Source organism: Pecten maximus, unplaced genomic scaffold, assembly GCF_902652985.1.
Source record: "Pecten maximus unplaced genomic scaffold, xPecMax1.1, whole genome shotgun sequence".
Taxonomy (NCBI): Eukaryota; Metazoa; Mollusca; class Bivalvia; order Pectinida; family Pectinidae; genus Pecten; species Pecten maximus.
Window position 1 is genome coordinate 1 of NW_022980381.1, and position 10,390 is coordinate 10,390.

Sequence of the window (10,390 nt, forward strand, 5' to 3'; positions counted from 1 at the left end):
TATAAACCACATGTATCTTCGTTTGAATATGAGATACTGAGTTATATAATACATATAAAAAGGTCGTTTAAAAGAAGCCATACACATGTGAGCTATTGAATATTGTATCAACAATTGCTATTTGATAAAGATTGTTCAAAGGTATGATATGGTTCCTAAAATTACGTAGTTAAGAATTAATTCATTTTCAAAAGAATTACAATTGTGGCATCTAGCCTGACATTCAAAAATTATACAGAATCATTAGACAGATGTATATGTTCTCTGGGATTTGATATGTCTTGGAATTTGATCAGGTAAAACTGAATGAATAAACAATAGATTAAGGTGCAAGTTTCACTTTCATCATGTATCAAGTTTTGATTTATCAATACATTTTAATATCAAAGCTTTAAATGTCGAAATCCTTGTAATACTTGTATTTAATCACTCTTTTATGGAATCAATATGTATCAATATGCGTATTATCAGACATAGGAACAAAAGTATTACTTACGTTCTGTAATCGGGTTCACCAGGAGCCAGAGGGATGAAAAATATATTACATAACTGATCAATGAAATATCAAAAAAAAGGATTATTATCGGATCATTTGTATGGAATGAGTAGCATTTTAATGTTTATTTGATATCTAAAATAAAGTATTAATATCCGAATGGCAGTTAAACCTGCATTTCTATTGAAGTTTCATTTTCAAAATTAACTACATCGCCAGCTATATTTCAACAATAAATACTAATATCAAAGCTGTAAGTGTCAAAATCCTATTAATAATTGTATTCAATCACCATTTTATGGAGCCAATATGTTTGAAAATGCGTACTCTCAGACATAGAAAAATAAAATATTACTTACGAACTGCAAATGGGTTAACCAGTAGTCAGAGGGATGAAAAACAATGTTATATATATGATAGATACAATGTCAAATAATCTGATAATTTATATTTCACGAGAAGCACTTATAATATTCATTTTATAACTAAAATGAATCATTGATAACCGAATCGCAGTTAAACCTGCACTAACATTAAAGTTCTGTTTGAAAAATTAACTTCATCGCATGCTATATTTCAACATTGATCTTTTACTATAATAAATGTCAATACCAAATCTTTAACTCTCCATGATATTTCATTAATTGAACTGGATCTCCCTTTTATATAACTGATATTAAGGAATATGAAAAGGTTTAGTTTCGTAAAAGACCAAACTTTAACTTACTTCCTGTTGTCATGTTTGATAAAGAATGAAGTGTAGTGAGGGGCGATAACTCATTAGAGTTATCGTTCCTTGCGGAACGTAATGATAATACGAGCTAATTCGCCTATTTTGCCGGATATAATAGCGATTTGAGGACAGAAAAATTGGCACATACAATTCGGTTGATACTTTGAGCCATTGTAAAACTCGGCTCGATCTAGGTCTGGGTGTATATAGTATCCCTGTGGAAAATCGTTTTTGTGAAATATTTTGGGTCAAACATGCCAAAATCGACATTTTGACCGAGAGGTTCTGTTTAAATCACCCTCAAAATTAAGAAAAAAATCCACGGATGTTATACAACAGTCATACAAAGAGATAAATGTTTCCCGAATAAAACAACCTGTTTAGTTTTTCGATATTTTAAGCAGAACGGCCACAATATTGTTTTGAAAATGGCCTATTTTTTCGACCTTCTCAGTATTTTTCCACTTGACTGGGGTAATTTCCTATAAATAGGCTGCCTGTTTTGATGACGCAAGGCCAGGTGTTTCCTTTCCGTCTAGCACGGTTGAACAGATGAAACGGATCGGCATACATAGTTATCAGCATTAAAAAGCATTACAGATCAACTGGTTTCATATTTGTTTTGCGCGAGTCATCTTGATGATGTCTTTTAAAGCATGCATTAACATCAACAGGTCCGTAAAAATTGCCGTATGAAGTCTATACGGAGTAGAAATTATAACGCACTTGTTTTGGTCATCTTGTCCGCATAAACAAAGGAAAACTATTGAATAACGCCATCCTGAACTCATCGGGTATTATCACTGAAATGATTCCCGATGAGTTCCGGATGGAATAACACTGGGGACTTCACGCCGCTTACTCGTTCAACTCCAGGCTTTAGCTGTATTCTAAGTGAGTTGTATTACATTTTTCCGTCAGGACCAGCACTTTTCAATATTATGTCATATTGAAAGTGGCATTGGAGGTCACAGTTGTTCTATTATGACCATATTTGTTGCTTTCCAGGAAAAGTATTCATCGTCAACCCAGACCAGCGTTCAATTTTCTTTTCGATAACAAATCTAAACTCGTACGGAGTCGTAGGCTTGCAGTAGGCCTAGTGTAAATTTCGTGCTTATTAACGTTTTTGAGACAGATGACGTTTAACTATGTAATATTTAATTTCTTAACTGTTTGTTTGTTTGGTGAAATTACTGTGTCGTTAGTTGATGCTTTGATGTCTTGATCAGCTGATATTTGTTGATGTTGAGGAGCAACGACGTTTTGAGAATCATATCTCGTACATATTTTACGATGACACGAACTTTCAAGGAACTACTGTGCATGTACTTAAGTACACACTGGCAGTATATTGAACAATTCTTTTTCAGTAATAGATTTTTTTTCAAATTTGTGATGAAATATTTATATTCTAATGCTTTAAATTTTCAAATAAAAGTCTCTGACCTGCCCTTTATTTGGATGGTCCCTAGGACCACTGGGAGACACGAATGTACTAGTTTTTTCATATTTTCTACTAATTCTGAAATTTTCACCAATTTTACCAAAAAAGATCTAATTTAATCCAACCCAGTCCATTTTTTCAGCAACGTATCTAATTATGAATTTTCATGGCTAATTTTCGACGGTCAAAGCTAGTTCTGTGAATCATATCTAATTTAACATGACCACCGTCTAATTCTATCGAGCTATCTAGAAATCATGAACTTTACACTATTTATTTCATGACTATCTAAAAGTTTCTTACATCGACAAGTTCTCATGGAATATGACGAGATTTTCCCCGACAGTCTAGAAATGTCCGACAGGGTCTATTTTGTTCTCCACTGACGCTAATTCTGCTCCTCGAATCTAATATTGACGGAGCAATCCAGTTTTCGTGAAAATCGCCTAATATTAAACGTCATGACGAATATTGCGAGATTCGCCTCGGGCGGTTCTGTCGCGCGGCAATACCAGCACTGCCAGCCGTAGACTACTTTACCTGGACAGCAGCCATCCGTGACCATCGAGTCCCGCGGCTAGCCTCGACTTGGGAGCGCTCAGCCGTGAAGCGGTCCTACCATAATCACCTATACGGTGTCGGTACCAACTTGAATTAAGTGTTCAAGCTATAAATATGCGATACATACACGATAAGATACATACATTATGTATATCACATGATGTATATCTATATTTCTGATATCACATACGATACATTCACTTTTTTTGCAGATTGTTCCAGTTAAATTTTCATTAAATGTGCTGCATGTACATCAATATCATAAGACACCTGAAAAAATAAAAGTATTACATTCACAATACGACGATTACATATTTATTGTTATTCGATTGAGGCAAATTTTGTATCAATAAACGATTAAGTTGCGTACTTACCGTACGTTTAAATCTGTTTTTACCCCAGAATCATATATATATACTGTTGTAAATTTTAAGCATAGGCAAACGTTAGCCAAGTTCCGTTGTGGTAATTTGAAATTGAAAATAGAGACAGGCCGGTATTCTCGTCCTCCCTTAGCATTACATGAGAGGAAATGTATTTTATGTCAGTCATGATTAGTAGAAGACGAGCGCCATTTTTTAATTGACTGTGAGTTTTATTCAGATATAAGGCGAATTTTATTTAGTGAAGCAAGCAATTATTGTCCAAACTTTTTAGAATTAAACCCATATATACAATTTCATTATCTTATGACAAATGATGATCTTCAGCCTATTTTAGCTTCTTCACTCTATCTGATGTATCGCAGAAGATCCTGTTTTACCTATATTTAACAGAACTTTTTACTATATTGTGTCTCATAAGTCTGGATGTGAATATAATTTTAATGCAACTTGTAAAGTTTTTATGACTTCTACTGTATTTTATATATCTGTAATATTGACACGTGACACGTTAATAAAATATTGTGTATTGTATTGTATTGTATTGTATTAATAAAAGAAAGTATATTGTATCGAAAACCTCTTGTCATCCACTTCACAAGGACACCTGGACAGTTGTTGATTACAAGGCCTGGGATATTTCTAAATTGAACCTGCTGGTTGGCTTCCTGCCTTAGGCGAGAGCACAGGTAAATCCCCGCCCCCTTTTTGGGATGAACTATAAGCTGGTTCTGTATTTAACATGACAAGTATATTAGTCCTACAATATAAGACTTCGAAGGTACAAACGTTATCTTTTACGTTTATTGTCGGGTATCAACATTTTTGTTATTTGCCGAACCTCTAAGTACATCTTCTTTGGAACAGATGCCTGCATCAGAGACCTATATATCCACTATATACGTCCCTGGTTATATATAGAGGAATATTGTAATTACCAATGGGTTACACTATCCGAGCTCTAATATATACAAGCTTACTAATAAGAAAATTTGAAACTGTATGTATCACATCGATGAGATTAGAGACTTGTGATATACAAGTCTCTGATGAGATATAGAAAAACAACTAAACTATAAATCCTATATAGTGTCTCCGATATTCTATAGATGTTTCTTACTGAATATTGAACTGTTTTTTATTATCCATACATTTATAATGACGCCGAGGGTATAATATGTATGCATTTCATGTAACATGTTGAAACCGACTTCTCTGTGCATATTTTGTTGTGTATAGTGTGACCAGTATAGTCATTATGAATCAAACATGAAATAGAAGATTTGTAAAAAAAAAAGATGTGTTGAACTATCATGTCTTACGTTTGACATAAAGAAAACAACTGTGTTATATAATAAAATCTTTCAATTCAATTCAATTCATTTATTACTTTAAACCTTACGGTTTATCAGTAGTATTATCAGCAAAGCGTCGTCGTTCCAAGCCGATGTTTTTAATTCAATTTGTGAAACACCTGATAATAACAATATGTTTATAATATGTACTTATGGGCCGTATGGCCTAAAGTCAATAAAGAATTTGAAATTTGATAAAACGTTTCGTGTTATTAAAGATATTCTTTCCTTATATATGATCAGAAAAATTGTATGCTGTCATTTTCAGCATGCTTATAAGTCGTAAGGATTGAATTGAATAAACATTTTAAACAAAAACAAGACCAGTCTATAATCCTTTAATTAATTCAATCGCTGTATAGAAAACCAAGGTACCGTTACAAAAACTAAATTGTACGGGTTAATGCCGGGGGCTAAGATCTCGCAGCGGTTGCTATGACTACTCTGTGTGTCAAGCGACCGCGATCTACTACCTGTTCACCTGTCGACACGGATGACCAAGTCAGACTTTTTATCTATGTGATGAGAAAAACGTCCGGATTACTGCTGGAATTTTACTCAACTAACATTTCGTTTCCGATATGGAGCTCCGGATTCGGAATCAGAACTTCCGGACTTGTGAGTACAAATATAACGTTACGGAAATTCGTTCCCCGACATTTCCGTCGGGATTGTGAATTTTACGGACTATCGGCGTCCAGATTTAGCGGGTCAGCTGTATTGGTATATATAACAGCAATACAAACACAAAGTGGAGTACGGGTTAGATATATACATATTATGTACAATTTGGATCTCATGGGATTCGAAAATAACCTACACATATGATCCCCCTCCCCTCCCTACACAGAACAATAGAATATTTTCACTAAATACATATACACATACAAAAATGTACATGCACAATTATATAGATATTATCAAAAACACGTTCATCTTTATAATACCGTCAGATATGTCATATGTCTCCGATACCGTGAATCAAACGTTTGTATTCAAACTTGTGATGTACAGTATACACTGAATGGTCAACAAATGATAAACGTTCTGCCTGATGAGAGTCGCCGAGCGATGTGTGCGACATCATAGGGATTCCATTAGTTCTGTTTCTAAATAATAAGACAATTTAGGCAAACTTGCTATAGAAGTGCAAGATATTTAAATATGTTTTCTTACATATTCCTTGTTGGAATCATGTATAAAGTAAAAATGTAATTTACCTAAATATACAAGCAAATATAGTTTTTTATTTTTAAAACATATTTTTTATTGCTTCAAATGTAGGCATGAGGATTGGGCAGAAGTTATACAACTTATTAAAGCCCCTCCTCCAAACATTTTTACAACAATGTGACACAAACAATGGACATTTACATTAATTTTACGATTGACAAATTAGAAAGGAAGACTAAAGAGAGAAAGTGAAAGGAATACAGATAATTATACAAAAATGAATTTATGTCTAACAAAAATATTTGATTTACACACAATAACATAATATCTGCCTAGAACAAACTAACTACGTTTGCACGCTCCTTCATCTTATCATTGTCCTTTCATGCTCATTCCTTAATCGTTCTCCTTTTGATAATCAAGCTCCTGCTAGGTAATATAATATAGGTTTACAACAGGGACATAAACCCTCAGTAATTGCATGTATGACATATAGATATTAGACCTCTCATTTTATGAATACTTGGGTTAATACAGTAATACTGTGGGATGCATTTTGAACGAATAATTTTCATTTCAATATGTTAAAGTGTACCCTGAATGAAAAATTATACTTTAATATGTTATTGGTATTGATTAATAAACAAGAATGCAGAAAACCGCATCAAAATCGGCCGACCCATTTCCGAGTAATTGTGATTTTTCTCGAAAACACACCTGAAGCCCAAAGCCGAATACCTCGTTTTGGTGACCTCTGACCTGTGACGTCACAGGTTGAACACGATCGGAGCCGCCATATAGGAAATATATAGAAACAAACGTGAACACGTGCCTGTAATTAATGCGAATAAGACAAAAAAAAGGAAAGTGCTGAATAAACTCTCTGAGTTATATTTGTGAATTAGTTAATAACAAGTGCTACCGAAACCAGGGACATATAACTTTCTTTTTAAACGGTGCCATATATAACATGTAGCATCTCACTAATTTTCTCTCATAACGAGCCATACACAACATGTAACATCTTACTAATTTTCTATTATAACGGGCCAAATACAACGAGTATCATCTTACCTATTTTCTATTATAACAGGTCGTATATAACATTTATATTAAAATATTTTATTCATATTTTTTTTTATTTTAACGGGTCGTTGTAACATGTATGACATTTGAATAACCGGCCGTTTATAATGACTTACATCATATAGCCTTTATTATGGGGGCATGACAGGTTTGTTACATACACATGTACCAGTATTGATTTCGGTTATAATACTTCTAGTAACACAAGTTTAAAATGCAATTCATTCAAGATGTGAAATAAATGCTAATCATTTTGGGGTTTTTTTTATTAGCCAAAACAGAAATTATACCGTTATTTGTGATTTTTGGGTAATTGTCCGCAATTGATAAAACGTGTCCATGAAAGCTCAGTAAATCCCAGACAAGATTCATAGAGTAAATTTCAACATCATGGGTACATATATGAATGAGGTAATTTAGGTTAATTATTCTATAGACAAACGTTTGAGATATGATTTTTTTTCGTTTGTATAGAAAACGAAACTCACTGAATTCCAAAAATAATGTGTTTGATTTCAACAAAATGTATTCCCTATAGTATAAACGCAATTCTTAATAAAATTCAAGCTCAATTTATGTACAAACAACCTGTAAAACCATGTTTTCGGAACTCCTTTGAAGTGCACAGAAACCAAACGCGTGAACTCACGGCGTGTGCTGATTAGAACACCAGAAATCACGGACACCTGTGGTGCAGTGCCAGGTGTGATGAGCTTGTGGACCGTAATTTCACACCTGGTAATTGTTTAGCGGTATACTAACCAATTCAAACTTGAGAATTCGTAATTCTCCGAACATGTTTATACATCTTTTAAAAGTCCTTTTTTAAGTGAAGATATGACTTGCGACACGAATTGAAAGCAAAACCACCAGGGTCTCGATCACTTCATAATAATGACACAATTACAAAAATAAAAGCAAAAAAATACATAAAATTTGGAGGGAAAAAAAATCATACACGAAAATCATTACGAGTTTATAAATTTTAGTATTAATTATGATTAGTCACGATGAAATAAATTGTTTGTGTTTTATCATTAAAAACGGAGCTAAAATAATGGTTTTAATAAGTACCTATGCTTTATACCTGTACAGAAAGTATCAATTATATTATAATTGTTGCGAATCACTTTTATATAATTTCACTGACAACGATCGTATATAAATTATGTCTTTCTCAAGCATTTAATCGTCCTTGATCCCTGAGACCATGACATGTAAAATAAGGGATAAAATCTGTATATGTAGAAGTTTGTTGTAGACTTTAACACTGGTATTCATACGGGAGAGAGATTTAGTATATTGTAGATCATGATGATTATAATATATTACTTTCTAAATTAAGTGTCCTTCATGACTAAAGCGGGTTTTGCATAGGATATAACGCTTGAATTTACTGTACGTGTGTTCGTCTTTTCTCACAAACCAGAGTATCCAGAACTGTTGTATTGTTGGTATGTTTATTTGAATATTAATTTGCGAATGAAATGGCACGTTATTTTAGTTTTAAATGCTGATGCTGTGTTGCTTTCTTTGGTAACGAGTAAGAAATGGTAAACACATAACTAATATACATTTATTGGTGATTGACCGATTATTATTGTGTAAACCAAGCGGTCATTTTCAAAGTCAATTTCACTATGTTATTATTTTTTTTTAACTCAAACTTATATTGTTGGATTCCGACTTCTCGTCGGCAATATTCGCCAAATTCAACAACCTCAAATCTCATGTCCAGATCGTATTCAAACATATTTGTACTGATACTGTTCACACTGTCCTCTATGCTACTGGCCACCATACCAGTCACTCTGTTCAACCTGTGACGTCATAGACTGAAGAGTTCCAAATCAGCGTGACTGACCGATACGCTGATTAGCAGTCGATTGACAGGTGCAAATCGCGTACTTCGATGTGCGATATCTCGGCACTCGGCCAACCGATTTTGATGCGGTTTGCGACATTCTTCTTTGGTGGTTACAAAGAATAACATATTTGATTATCGTTTTTCGTTCAGGGTACACTTTAACATAAATAGATGATGGAACTCGTCTCCAATACTTTCATTGCAAAAATCTCCTTTATATATATATTATACCACTTTCCTGTCATGATACGAATTTTTAAATTAGACGTATGAAATTAAGTTAAATGTAGTGTGTTTATTTCCGATAATATTGTTAATGGTGGAAGAACGAATCGTCTGTATCATTTGAGTCGGTACCGACATCGTAAGTATAGGTGATTATGGTAGGACCGCTTCACGGCTGAGCGCTCCCAGGTCGAGGCTAGCCGCGGGACTCGATGGTCACGGATGGTTGCTGTCCAGGTAAAGTAGTCTACGGCTGGCAGTGCTGGTATTGCCGCGCGACAGAACCGCCCGAGGCGAATCTCGCAATTTTCGTCATGACGTTTAATATTAGGCGATTTTCACGAAAACTGGATTGCTCCGTCAATACTAGATTCGAGGAGCAGAATTAGCGTCAGTGGAGAAAAAAATAGACCCTGTCGGACATTTCTAGACTGTCGGGGAAAACCTCGTCATATTCCATGAGAACTCGTCGATGTAAGAAACTTTTAGATAGTCATGAAATAAATAGTGTAAAGTTCATGATTTCTAGATAGCTCGATAGAATTAGACGGTGGTCATGTTAAATTGGATATGATTCACAGAACTAGCTTTGACCGTCGAAAATTAGCCATGAAAATTCATAATTAGATACGTTGCTGAAAAAATGGACTGGGTTGGATTAAATTAGATCTTTTATTGTAAAATTGGTGAAAATTTCAGAATTAGTAGAAAATATGAAAAAACTAGTAAAGTTTAGCCAAGGATAAAATGTCTGGCAGCCACTGATTGGCCAGTATGTTATGAAGTGAGAAAATAGATATGTAGACTGATAGGTAACTATCAATAAGAAATGTTGATATAAATTGGTTATAGATTGTTTTTTTTCCCAAAAGTTCACGTAATAATAGTAAACAGGTAAACATTTACGATTTTTGAGAATGTTTACTGCGAAATTCACCTATTTTCAAAATGGCTACCCTGGAGAAAATTTGAGCTGAAGGACCCAACTTTTTTTTTTGATTAGGTGTTATATCAGACCCTAAACTTTTGTTATAAACCATAATCGTCATATTCAATTCAAGAAT